This window comes from Ptychodera flava, chromosome 16 (genome assembly GCF_041260155.1).
Source record: "Ptychodera flava strain L36383 chromosome 16, AS_Pfla_20210202, whole genome shotgun sequence".
Classification (NCBI taxonomy): Eukaryota; Metazoa; Hemichordata; class Enteropneusta; family Ptychoderidae; genus Ptychodera; species Ptychodera flava.
Genome location: NC_091943.1, coordinates 28,084,973 through 28,098,812, shown reverse-complemented (window position 1 = coordinate 28,098,812; position 13,840 = coordinate 28,084,973). Strand labels below are relative to the sequence as shown.

The window sequence follows — 13,840 nt, the reverse complement described above, 5'->3', positions numbered from 1 at the left end:
CTTATTAATTCACATCACAAAAATGAATACATCAATATTACCCACTACACATCAAGTACGGTATATCATGGATGTAATATTTGTCCAAAGCCGTTCAATTTTTAAAATTTAAGTTGCATGTCCAAAGGTTTTATATTAAAATTGGAACCACGGTCTCCGGAACTGTTCACCAAAGAAAGACAGATTGCCAAAGGTTGAATTGTATTGATCATGGATGTAATGTATTGATGGACAGGAACCTCTGAATGCCAACTAAAAGATTTTTCAAAAGCTTCCCAGCTGCACTCGGTCCCTGATCCTGTGGACTTCCTACGATACCAGCGTTCACTTTATCCTTCCTCTTTTACCATTTAGAACTCGTGACAGTTTCCATGGCCGTTCTCGGCAGCTTAATCTCGGTTAACTAACTTCTACGATGACTGTCACGTGTTCGTTCCGTCCTCGGATGATGTTTGCTCATATAGCCTCCCTTCCATAATTCGTTCAAGTCATTTTATTATTATGGATCATGACACAATGACACTGTGAGATTCAATGGCGTATTGGTTGGTTGAGTTGGAGTTGACGTATACTGCATATACCCACACACGATTGACTGAATCTTAGTTTCAGTTCTGATCGACGTTCGGCCGATTGTCCCCTGATGGGTCATTGGGACAACATTTATCAGGGCACAGGGGCAGTCAACAAAGCCGTTCGTGCAAATAGCTGCCGTTGAGCGATTGCCGGGCGGGCGCGTGTTCTTATTCGTCATATAACGGGCAGGGGACATTTCATTCTCTTGCGGGCAACTTGAAAAAAGGACCGATAGGCGGACAGTACAGGAAGTGTGATCCAGTTGTTTTTCGGAAGTTTGCAGACGAGGAAGGTTAAAAGTAGAGTGTGTGGCGAAGAGATAGCAGCGGGGACTTTGGAGTGAGGACTGTGAAGCCGGGAGATATCTGAGCGTGGAGAGATGAAAACGACTGGACGAACAGCCATTGATTTATCCTCAATACTTTACTTACGTACAAAGTGCGTTAAACATTTCTGTTAAGTTAAAATTTTTTAAAATCGGCTGATTGGCTGGCCCAGACTCATTGCACAAACACAATAGACGACTACAATTGCCTATAAATTACAATACATGGATAAAGACATTCGTTCCTTTGGTTTGCTCCGATTATACATTGTATTTCACTCGCATTGACGTCATTCACCATCGTGACGTCACATTACGTCATCGGCTAAAACTTGCAAGTTCTTTCATCCACCAGGGTAACGCTTGAAAAACTGGTAAAGTATTTTGCAGATAGATTTCATCTCCCATAATGCCCTTTGAATTACTTAATACGCCATTTCACTTAATTTAACTTATGTTTCATCACTTGTTTACTTTCTTAGTATTTATTTATTTATTTATCTATCTATCTATTTTTTACTCATTTGTTTCACCCTTAATTCATAGATATTTTATCGTAAATATCAGTTTTCGATAAATATCCGAGTTATGCTGTCGATCGTAGATTTCACTTAAACATCGCACAGATAACACTGTTCAAATTCAAAACGTGTTTGCATTTAACGTGTCCCCGGTGTGGTGAGGATATATGCCGGTCTCGAATTGTTTCCAGTGTAATCACCTTACCTTGAATTCATTACTTGTTGTCGATGTGTGCGTCATGGTCACCGAATAACGAGCAACCATGCATGCATGAAGGGTTTACACACTATTACTGTGTGTATGGTGATGAGCATGACAAAGCTCAACGTCATTTCGCAGTACAGTTTGTTTTGTGTGAAGCACGCCCTCAACGCTTAAGTGTTCGGACTCCGACAAGGATCAGCGAATAATTTGGATTCTATAACTTGTCAATAGTGGAGAAAATATTACCCCACAACTACAAAATGAAATTGCTCATATTTTCCCTGATCGGATCACTGTGACAAATATTTACACCAAATTTTACAACAAAGCTCAAATAAAAACAAGAAATTTCGATTCAATAGGAGGAGAAATATGCAATTAGGGCTATCTATCTATCTATCTATCTATCTATCTACCTAACAAATTTATAAAGCGCCAAATATCCAAAGGTAAATACCAATGCTCAGTGGCGCTAAGAGTTCATAAAAAGGCTCTCTGAAACATGTAACTTTTTAAGCGTCTTTTGAAAATGTTAATGTTAGCGGAGGTTTTAATGTCAATGGGTAGAGAATTCCAAAGAACTGGAGCTGCTGAAGAAAAGGAGCGGCGACCGTAAGAAGTCATCTTCCATCTAGGTGTGTGCAGAAGAAATTGATCAGATGAACGGAGAATTCGTGATGAAGAAGGGCTAAGACAAACAAACATTAAACAAAACATCTCTTTCTTTAAAGGGAAGACTGAATACCTTTATGTTTAATCAGATGATAAATGCAGCAAATAAAGAGTCTGGACAAAGTGGCTGATAATAAGCTCAAGTTTGTCAGACTACAGCTTTCATGATAACGCTATGTGACTATCAGGAAAGCTGTAGTCGCAGTGTTAGCCGTTTATGACTCTACGCAGGACCCCTCTCTTCATAGGTGTGCGCAGTTAATGATAGTGTTTAACATATTTTTTACGTAATTTATAAATTGAAAGCTTGTTAATATTAGAGAAAGTAATGGATTACAGTTACCACAGAAATTATCGCAATCAATAATTCGCCTCGTAACAGCGTAGACAGTTTTAAAATATAATTGAAATTGCTGACAGTTTACTTCAAATTGATTTTTTCACTGATTTATCTTGCTACGACGTCACTGGATGTCCCAACGGTGAGCGGCATAGTGATCTTCAGCGTGCCTGGGATGAACGGACGGCTTGAGAAAACCCCAAGGGTATAGTACACACTGAGGGCGCTCTTGATCAGAAGAGTTCGTTTGTCAAATGTCTTCGTTTTCTTTATTTCAAACCCATGCAGCGCCTTATATTACCGTTTTGCATTATTACACAGGATGAGAGATTGTTGACAAAATTGATTGAAAAGAAAGAAAAAAACAAGAGAGTGAACAAATGAAATAGTCACTGTTTCCTATGAAATGAAACCAGCTTCATGAAATGAGATTTCGGAAAGTTATAGCTGCCTGGCACACATTGGCAAAGGAAAATACATCGCAAACTGCATCCATTTTCATTCACTCGGATAAAAAAGAACAAGACATATGAGTCGCTGCGAGCAGGACTTGAACCTGCGCGGGGAGACCCCATTGGATTTCAAGTCCAACGCCTTAACCACTCGGCCATCGCAGCTTGTGAGCGCTTTAATATTTTACATATCTGTTCTAAGCTAGTTGCTGTTCTGTATTTGTAAATGTATTTCCATTGATACATGCGCGCACGCACAAATACACACCACACAAACACGTATGTATATATATATATATATATATATATATATATATATATATATATATATACATGTATATATATGTATGTATGTATATGTATATCATAACGAGATAAAACAAAAAATGTACAATTTATCAACAAGACTCTCAGGTACACAAGACAATAGAAAACAAACTCGAGTGCACAGTGCCTTCACTAAGTGGTGAGCAGGAGCAGCGTCTACTCTGCTACAGAGAACGTTTGACAACCCCTCTATGTTTGCTCCACCGCGATTTATTCCACATCAAATCTGCGAAAAACATGTGACTCAGGCCAGAAAGAACAAATGAATTGTTCCTCGGAATCACTGCTTATATTTTAGCCAATATATTTTTGAATTAAATCGCAGCAAATATAAATCTCCGCATTATATTGCAATAATGTGAGACCATTGTGTAAGATGTGTCGGAAGTGTGGTAAAGAAGCTGAAACGTGGAGTCAAAGTAAAATAAAAAATAAAACCCCGCCTTCAGGACGATACAAAGACAACACTGCAATTGATTTACTTGTAGGGTACGTTTGTTGTGCATATTTTTAGATTATTTTGCTGTCAACATATTTCCACATTCTCCCAGAAAACGGTCTTATGGGAGAAAATGGAAATTATCACAATTTGTTCTATCAACACCGGCTGAATATGTAAGGCCTCTATTATTGCGGACAGTTTCTAAAATCTAGATTCCAAATCATTAATAACAATGTAACTAGTGAGAGTTTTTGCTGGTTAGAGAAAAAATGATATTAAAAAAGCGCTCGCCACCTCCGTAGCTTTGCCAAAAATACCTAGTAATGATTTTTCTGTCTGCCCCTATTCTAAAATCTTATTTTTAGTAAATTTTTCGATAAATTTACGTCTTTTAGTCAAAATCTGTCAATATATTTTCAAAACTTTCAAGTCTTACATTAAAGCAATGTGCATAATATTGACGCTGGCGATACCACTCAGAAAAGGGCAAGCTGCGATGGCCGAGTGATTAAGGCGTAAGACTTCTGACGTCTTCCCCCAGAGTAGTTTCAAATTTTGGTCGCAGCGACTTCATCTCATTCCACCTTTGCTCGCTGATAGGGACAACGTCACCGTTTTCGGGGGTGGGGAAGGTTTAAATACTGTTCCTAAAAGTTTTATGCTGTCTTAAAGCCAATCATGAAAACATGTGATGTCAGGGCCTAATATGATGAGTATCAAAAAGCATCTTTCTCGAATATGGTATTCAACCCACTCTCTGTGTAGACGTCCAACTTTTACCGTAGAAAACAATAGGATTCTTACAAACTACAAATGAAAGGGTGAAGGCCTATTGACCAGCTCACAAATTCGAATTGAGGACTTATATTCGACGTTGGTTCTTGCCCATATGTTATGAGTAATTTTTAACACCTGGCGTAATTACAACGCTGCTTCACTGGGCTTCGGCTTTGGCAGAGCAGTCAGTTACTAATTTGCATAATTATGTTTTCAATAGCTACCAGAAAATGCTTCGTTTCTGTAATATCTTTAGGCCAAATTAGATATATATGTGTGTGTGTTTCCACTACCCCGACCAACCCTAGACACTTTTTTTCGCATTTTCAAAAAAGATCAAGCAAATTTTCTAAATTTTACCTTATTTTATGGGTCTCGATCAACAAAAAAGGAAGCTAAAAAAATTCTTGGCCTAATGCTATATCCAATTTTGTCCAAATTTTGTATGTCTAATGTTGTTTCAAGAGGTGTAAAACCTTACTTACTCGCAAATTATGTAAATAAAAACTGACAAATACAGCTACGTCCAGTAGAGCGACCATGATGCAATACATGTTGAAATATTCCTCTGTATGAACATTTCACCGTGACATTCATAGATTTTGCTGCAGTGTATGATGAAATTAACAGTTACAACTCGAAAAATTGCGAGATCCTTTGATCGAATTCTTATACTTCTAGTTACCCTCTCCTCTATTGTGCGATGCATTGAACATCTGATTCAAGAGAAATATGTCTCTGAGAATTATTATATTACGACTGTAATTTATTGTAACACTCATGATGTATTTTATGTGTGAGAAATTACTACCTGTCGCTGAGGGCGTTCGAAATTTCCCAGGAAACTTGGGCGGGTAGCTATTCTTCAAAGCGGGGAGCGTCCATCAATTATAGAGAGTGATGACAAGCGTTTTACAAGGTTCCAGTGGTTAAACCCCATTTGTCGAGAAATGGCAGCACCCGGGACATCAAAGCCGGAAATGAAGCAGAAACTCCAGCATGTCTGTGGCGACGACCGTGTTACTTTTTAAGGTGACATCGGAGAATTTAGTTCAATCATATGAAAGGAATGACAGATAGGAACACGGGGCCTGGAAGTCCTCAGTAAAGCCCATAAAAAATCGAAATTGTCGTCGTAGATCTCATCTATTTGTCAAATATTTCATTACGAGCTACCTTGTGGCGATAAATTCACAACGAGGGCTGCAATAAGTCATAAAATTTTCAAACGTTTGAAGGGATACCGGAGTCCATGATGTATACGCCTATTTGTTTTAACCTTGCTATAATGCCGAGTTGCCGCGGCTACTGTTCAAGTCGTTAAAATTTCTGTGCATTTTATCCACAGTTGACATTATTCAAAATATTGCATTCAAATTACATCGTAACCGAGATCAAGATCAGATATGAAGCAAACTATCACGATACGAGATTCGGGCTCAAGTGGACTGTCGGACAATTCGGATCCTGAAGACTAGGATGATACAAGCTTGTCTCCAAACTCGACAGATAAAACTGATATAGATACTGGCAAATTACATTGGGATTGAACGCCTGTTTATTCGATACGAGTCATCTTCAAGGGCGATTGCTTCAGAATCGTTAGAGTTTGTTAACCTCTTTCTGAGAAAATGCACTTAAGATGTCGTTACACCCTTAAGTTAAACCCACACTAGCGAACAAATAAGTTACTTGACAATGTCTTCCATAGAGCTAGGATCCCGAGTCTTAATTGTTAACTTACAAGACATATGGCTGTGCATTTACAAATGATATGGAAAATAACATACACAAATCAGGCACCGATCTCCGCTCCGCCACAATCAGACACGAAATAATCTTCAGTCCATTCATGAACCAACTCGAAAAATAGTCAGCACACCCGTTTATCAACCAACCCATCATTAATGAGAGAGAAAAAATTCTATATCTGCAAGACATCACCAGTCTCGTCAGAGAAAGTACCGAACAGTTTGTGTCATTGATGAGAACGACAAAGAATAAACGGGCTGTCAGTTCACACGTCAGGAGATACTTTTGCCGAAAAACAAATCTTTCATTCTCACCAATAAAAATAAAATCATATATGAAGCGGATATGAAGCGGACAATTCCACTGATCGTATTCTTCGATCAAGTACGATAAGCCCGTGCAGATATATGCCAAACAATCCATCTCTATACCTATTCTTCGACAAGTCAACGACGGAATGCAAAGATATCAACCAACTCGAGACATTGTAGCTATCAGCCAGCAACAATATTTGTCAGTCTGCCAGTGCCGTCAACCAACAATATGTACGTTGTTACTACAATGTTAAAAGTTTAAAATGATGATGACGGCGATGATGAAAATGATGATGAAAATGATGATGATGATGAGATGAAAGACTAATTCGGAAATGTCTGAAAAGACAGGAAGTAAAGAATATGTGATATTCTCTCTCTCTCTCTCTCTCTCTCTCTCTCTCTCTCTCTCCTCTCTCTCTCTCTCTCTCTCTCTCTCTCTCTCTCTCTCTCTCTCTCTCTCTCTCTCTCTCTCTCTCTCTGCGCTCGTCTGTTTTCTATCAGTTTAAGATCAGGTTGGCTGACTTTGTGATCTCGGATTATTTATCTGTCTGCTAACCCGCCAACACACCATTCAACCAATTTACCGTAAATACCTTGTCACCAACCCACATTCCGCAGCGCGTTATAGTTCTGAACTTCCAACCATCCAGTTAGCATGGTACCAGGGTGGCCGATCATGTCAGTGTGTCATTCAAGTCACTGTGCCCTTTATATCTGAATTTGTTTGTCAGTATGTGTGTTTAGATGTTGCCTATCTCCACATTTGGCTTGACCTCCTCTCCATCCCACCGTTAGCTGAATGTGGTCGCATTAAATCTATGGCAAGGTCGCCGGTATAACGTCACTTCCCCGAAACATCGACCCTGGTAAAGGTCCATGTCAAATTGACTGTAAAGTAACATCTTTCAAAAAAAGGAAAAATTTAACTGTAATTACGATAGAAGTGCGGTCGCCTAACCAATAAAACCACTACAGACCAGACAAACCCCATAGTGCCATCACATGACCTGACAAAACAACCGTGAACTTCTTCTTTGTGACAGCCCAAGAAAAAAAAACAATTTGGCGCTTGGTTAGAGAGTATTGAGGGGGAAATTTACATTACTTTGCCATTAGTCTGGATTTCCTGCCCATATCCAACCAACCGTGCCGTAGGCTCTCTGAAAAGCGATAATTTCTCTGAACTTGTTAATTTGCCATGACAGTATCCCATTATTCAGTCTTTGCTGTGTGTGTTTTCTTTTCGAAGCGGGCTGCTCCGTTGGCCATAGAGATCGGATAATTTTCATGGAGCAGGCCCCATCATCCCGGAGTCGACAGTCTCCTACGGTTTATGGTGCATGTAAGATCCCGGGTTAAAAAACGAAAGTGACAAACTGTTTAAAGTAAAAATGTTCCATTTCAGTAATGCAATTTGTCCATTTCGTTTTATTTTATTAAAACGGTAATGTAGTGGAAGAAAGAGCAGAGGCATTGACTCCGGCAAATGAAATGTACTACAGTCGTGGATGAAGTCGTCTATTCCTTAATAGAGCCGGGCAGTGTATTACCCAACGCTTGATTTTATATGACAAGCAAATTGAGCTTACATTGTGTGCTTGCAATTACTAGCCAGTCACCATTGAGTGGCTGTGCGAGAAATAATGCGCGTTCTCACAAAACTGGTTAATTCCGACCGGGTTGTTTTCCATTGATATTTACTCGTGCATGGCTAATCCAATTTGGACGCGTTCCTTAACGGTATTTACGTAGCGAGATCATAGCACGTTACTTTAAAACCGTATCAATTATGCTCATAGACACCGATTGAGCTCTACTGTGACACAAATCAGAAGCACGCGCGCTGGTCTGGGATGTTGTGGGTCCTGACAAAACTCGAGCACATTCTTTTTTTTATCCAGTGACAGCTGGTAAGGCGTTCGAACTTGCCCGGGTACGATTTCTCCGAGGCGAGCGACGCCCCTAGCGTGTAAATACAATTTCAACGCTTGTTAGTCAACGTAAAATTTCATCTATAGTAAATCTGATATGGAAGACATCGTGAAGCCTAAAAACACACGTTAAGCAAATAGAATCACACAAAAGCCTGCCCCACCGACCACTACTCGCTGTTTGTTTTGCCGACAATTTCGATAATTAATTGCCTGAAACCAAATTTGTCATCACCCAATTTCCCTTGTTAGCGACGGGGATCTCTCCTCGTTTCGGCCCTCGGGCACGTCGATTTCAAGAGCACAAAATCATCTTTCTAAAACAGAAGATTTCTTTGACCCGCAATTTTTTTCTGGTGAATTTGTCCGCGAGGGGCTATACCATTTAAACTCTCCACGTGACGTCAGGTCCATCATCTCCGAAGAAGACATCTTCTGTATGTTCTCCTAAAATAGTCGCTCCTAACTTAATAGTAATCATTTTTTTTTGGATGAAATCTGATATCTATTCATAGCACGAAGGGCAGTCAGCGTATCTGTTCAGATAATCCATAGGAAGGTATCATGCATCAAATTCAAGGACGCCATGGTAGTTCTTTTACAGCAACAAAGCCAGCAGAAAATCCTACAGTTTCATTATATGAGAAACATTCATGTGACGTTCTTAGCTCTAAAGTTATCGTAAATTCACGAGAACGTGTTCAAGCTATTCTACATTATTGTGCTTTAGATAACCCATTGAATATGCCTTAACGTATTAAAAATATGTAAGGCGGCGTTACAAATGACACAATTTGCACAAAATAATTTTTTTGCAAAGACTTATTCGATATAAAATTGTTAACCCTAGATCAAAATATTGGTTCACCTTTAAGCATGACAAGCAGTTGTAAGTTGTATCATAGACCTTAAAAACGGATTTTAAGGTCTATGGTTGTATTAACTATTGCTACCATATTAAACTTTAGATTTTCTGCTTTTGACGGTGTTTTCATGTCATCTTAGATGAGAAACATTGCTTTTGAAATAAAAGTGTGTTGGTTAGGTGCAATACCACCTTAAACTTTTCGTGAATTTACTTGTATTGTTGGCATATTTGCAAAATACACTATATAGTTGCTACTCTCAGAATCACATTGAAATGCCAAGTTTATACTTGTTAATATACCCCCTAAGCGTGTAATGTTGAAAGTTATTTTTAAAACTGAATTTACGCCCGGGCTAAATTCCACTTGTCAACAATAATAATCTTCATTGCACTGGATATTATCTTTGCAACGCCGACGCTTTGAATTTCGTCACGTTTAGGGAGCAGAATGAGAATACATGTTTTGTTTGAACAGAGCAAAAATCACTGAAATTAGAATCAAAAGCCACAGCAGACTGCTACTGTCCCTCTAATTTCGACAAATCTTCCAAGCTTTCTGAATGCTCGTCCTGGCCGTACAATAATTATTAAACAGATTAATCACCTCTAATGCAGTTGTGTCATGTTTCACAAAGAAGGCCGTCCGAACCGTCTCCGGCGCGACAATCCTTTTGTTTTTCAAATTTGCTTCCATATTATCAGAAATGGATGCCCAGCCCCTCAGAAGCCGTGTGAGGTTACGCTGATAATGACGTATTCTGCCAAAGAGAGGTAAATGAAAGAAAACAAGTCATCGCACATGATTTGAAATATCAACAGTAGTACGTGATTTGGCAACTGGCATCCTAGTTTTGTAATATGAATCACTTGTCCTCCAGTCACATATTTTGTTCACAAAGAAGGACCCATTCTGATTGATTCTTCTGTTTCCGTTGCCAATTAATTAACCGATTAATCAATTAGGTATCGAAACAATGGCGTCGCGTCGTTTCGATGTGTGTAAAAACCCTTAAAAACGCTTTATATACTAATCTTCCAAATTATACCACTGCTTTGCGTTGTCAAGTCCTATTAAAAATAATTTGCTTTTTAACCGTTCAGCTATAGAGGTATAGTCGATCTCCCTCGGTCAAATCAATCGTCCGCCTGACTGTCTGTCTGTCCGTCTGTCACTCTGTAAGTCTGCCAGATTGTCTCTATAATCTATCCACCTATAGTATACCTATACCTACCTACCTACCCATCTAGCTATGAGGGGAATGTGTGTTTCATGAGTGTGTGCATATGTATGTATGTATGTATGTATGTATGTATGTATGTATGTATGTATGTATGTATGTATGTATGTATGTATGTATGTATGTATGTATGTATGTATGTATGTATGTATGTATGTATGTATGTATGTATGTATGTATGTATGTATGTATGTATGTATGTATGTGTGTGTATGTATCTATGTATATATCTATGTATGAATGTATGTATTTATGTATGTATGGTTCAATGTATTTGTGTATGCGCACTTATATATTTTTGTCTCGGTTTGCTAGTCACTCGTCTTGACTATTTGTTGCTATTTGTCTCTCTCTCTCTCTCTCTCTCTCTCTCTCTCTCTCTCTCTCTCTCTCTCTCTCTCTCTCTCTCTCTCTCTCTCTCTCTCTCTCTCTCTCTCTCTCTCTAACTTTTGCCTGCCGTGCACAGACTTATATCAAAGACTTAACACAATTCTTATCGCATATATTTTGATGTTCCGGTGAAATGAGCAGACGTAGGTAGACAACTGCTACAAACGGTAATTCCAGCTGAACAGGCGACAGATTGCTACCGATTAAGCGGCTTCACTGAAGCTTAACCATGTGCCCAAGGATACGGAAAGATCCATTACTAGATCGCAGATAACAAAAAAAGACATACTGTTTTTGTAAAAATCGTCGCAGTGATTCTGCCGGAGATGCTCTGAAATGATAAATATTAAAGTTTTGCCTAATAACGTTATCGGACAATGACTTGAGCAGGGAAAGCGGTCCCCCATCTTTTTTCCAGTATGAAAAATGTTGCATATCGCCCGAGGCAAGCATTTATTAGTGGCGCTTGATTTAGGCATCACACTTAACGGACGCAAGAAATTAAAGTGATGAAAGAGACGCACGTATTGCAGGTAACGCAAAGGGCAAACTTTATAATTTGAACATGGAAATAGGTGGCAAGAGGGCAGTAAAGTAATTATTCGTGAAGAAATCATTGATCGATAGACTCTGTCATCAAGTCGGACAGTTTAATGATGGTTGGCCCTCATTTCCCGGGATTGTCGCGGTGGAAGTGATCGCGTGAAGGTTAAGGGCAAAAATGCAGGCGTGCTGCGAAACAGGGCTGGCCCCTGCAAAAGAAGTTACGAATCCCGGGCGTTTGACGCAACCCCATACGGCTCCATGAAATTAAGTCTTTAATATAGATAGGCTGAACTTTACTCGTGATCTTCGCAAAGCAATGCATGTCAGGAGCTCACATCTTAATTCATTAAATGATTTATAATTTGCGGCGTTGATATACACTTAAGCATAAATTACTTTCAAACTATTTATGTTCCGTATTGACTTTTGGAGCAAGTAAAAGACAGGCATGCCGTCTTCTTTCTTTCTCTGTTTGATAAATGTTTCTATGGGCATCGTTTCTTTTCATTTATTTTGTTTGGTTCGTTTGCTTGTAATTCGCAGCTGAGTTGGGTATTAATTCGGTTTTTTATGAAAAATGTTATCAGTAGTTATGGGGCTGTAAGTTTGGCTGTGTGGTCTTTCTATTTGTCTCTCCGTTTCTCTGTCTATCTGTCAGTATGTTGCATGCCTGTGTCTGTCTCTCTATCTATTCCTCTATGACTCAATCTGTATGGAGTCTTGCCACACCTCGTATCCAAACGCCAGGCACAAAATCGGAGAAGGGTTTAGATCCAGGCGTAATTCCTTATGCAAAAAAGATGATCCCATTTCTTTCCGCAACCTCGTCCAATCGTTTGCAAATAAAAACAATGTCACAGCAATTTTTCGAGAGCGTATTTGGCTGTTTGCCAAGTTACCACTACATAGACAGCCACCCCTTCGGTCATTCTTCGTCGTTTGTGTGGATTCATCAGATATTTGACACTTCAGAATCGTCCCTCGTACATTCATCCTCGGGTATCGCACAACCCGAGGGAAAGTCCGGTCACTCGATTGAATATGACGGCGGATATCTGTGAAATGCCTGGAAAGGAAGAGAAGATCGCCTCCCTAACAATTAAGTAATAAGTCAGAGGCTAAATTAGAGCTTTTGGTTTCATTGATGGAGAATTGTCGTTGAATCTGATTTACACCCAACTTTCGTCAAACATTCACTGCAAGGCGTGGTAATTGCTTCATGTATAATGTATTCACCTTTTACAACTTTTTTTCTGCGACATGTACATGTACACGATACACCAAATGTATTAATCCTGGTGTGAAAAACCCGGGTTCTTGTGGCGTTTCTAAAGTGGACACATGTTGGCACTGTAAGTGAAGGAAAACAAACTGGACGAGGATTGGCTCGCGGCAAATGCCCTACGATAAGTACGTATGGCGTTTTTAAAGACAACCAGATAGTTCTGATGGTGGATGAAAGTCACTCTTTTGATTAGTCTGCAGGGTGCAAATACCCAAATGCGAAGTGTCAAGTGTGTTTCGACCATACTTCCTCAATGTTAACCATCAGTGGACTTCATCTCAGACAAGTACCCTGTATTCGTCCGCGTCGTTTGTGTCTGTTTGTATATGAATGCAGCTCCTCAATCTTATGAGCCAATAAACGATTATCTCTGTTTTGACAATGCTATGTGATAGACGCGTCTGACGTTTGCTGAATATTATCCAAACCGATAAACGTGGGTTGTGAAGTGTAGAAGCTATCAGCTAGAAAGAGCGTTTCAACTGGGAGGAAAGAACTGTGATGGCGTCAGTGGGAAGACTGACTGAAAAGCGCCGTTGAGATGGGACGCCAACAAACAAACGAACGAACGCGAAGGAGAATATAATAACATCTAAAAGATATGGAAGACAGCAAAATAAAACAACAAGAGATAGATGGACAAGTACAGACAGACTGGGGCAGAGATGGACAAACACACTTTACCAAGGCCTCTCGTCTCTACCGTGACAGACGCTGTGTGACTCGTGGCAAACGAGTTGAACACAATCACAAAATGTAGGGAAGGAACTATGGTGTCCAATCCATGCCAAAATTACTACTTTGATTTTACAACTTGACATGCAACTCCGTTTTCTATTTCACTACTCAACATGCTATTCCACTACTCCGTATCCT

The 13,840-nt window shown here is 39.5% G+C and overlaps 1 non-coding gene across 1 annotated transcript; it reads right to left on the bottom strand.

Annotated features, from left to right (window-relative positions):
• Positions 1-3,174: 3,174 nt before the first annotated feature.
• On the bottom strand, positions 3,175-3,256 carry Trnas-uga (transfer RNA serine (anticodon UGA)). Its single transcript has one exon. It is a non-coding gene; the product is annotated as a tRNA-Ser (tRNA).
• Positions 3,257-13,840: the final 10,584 nt, after the last annotated feature.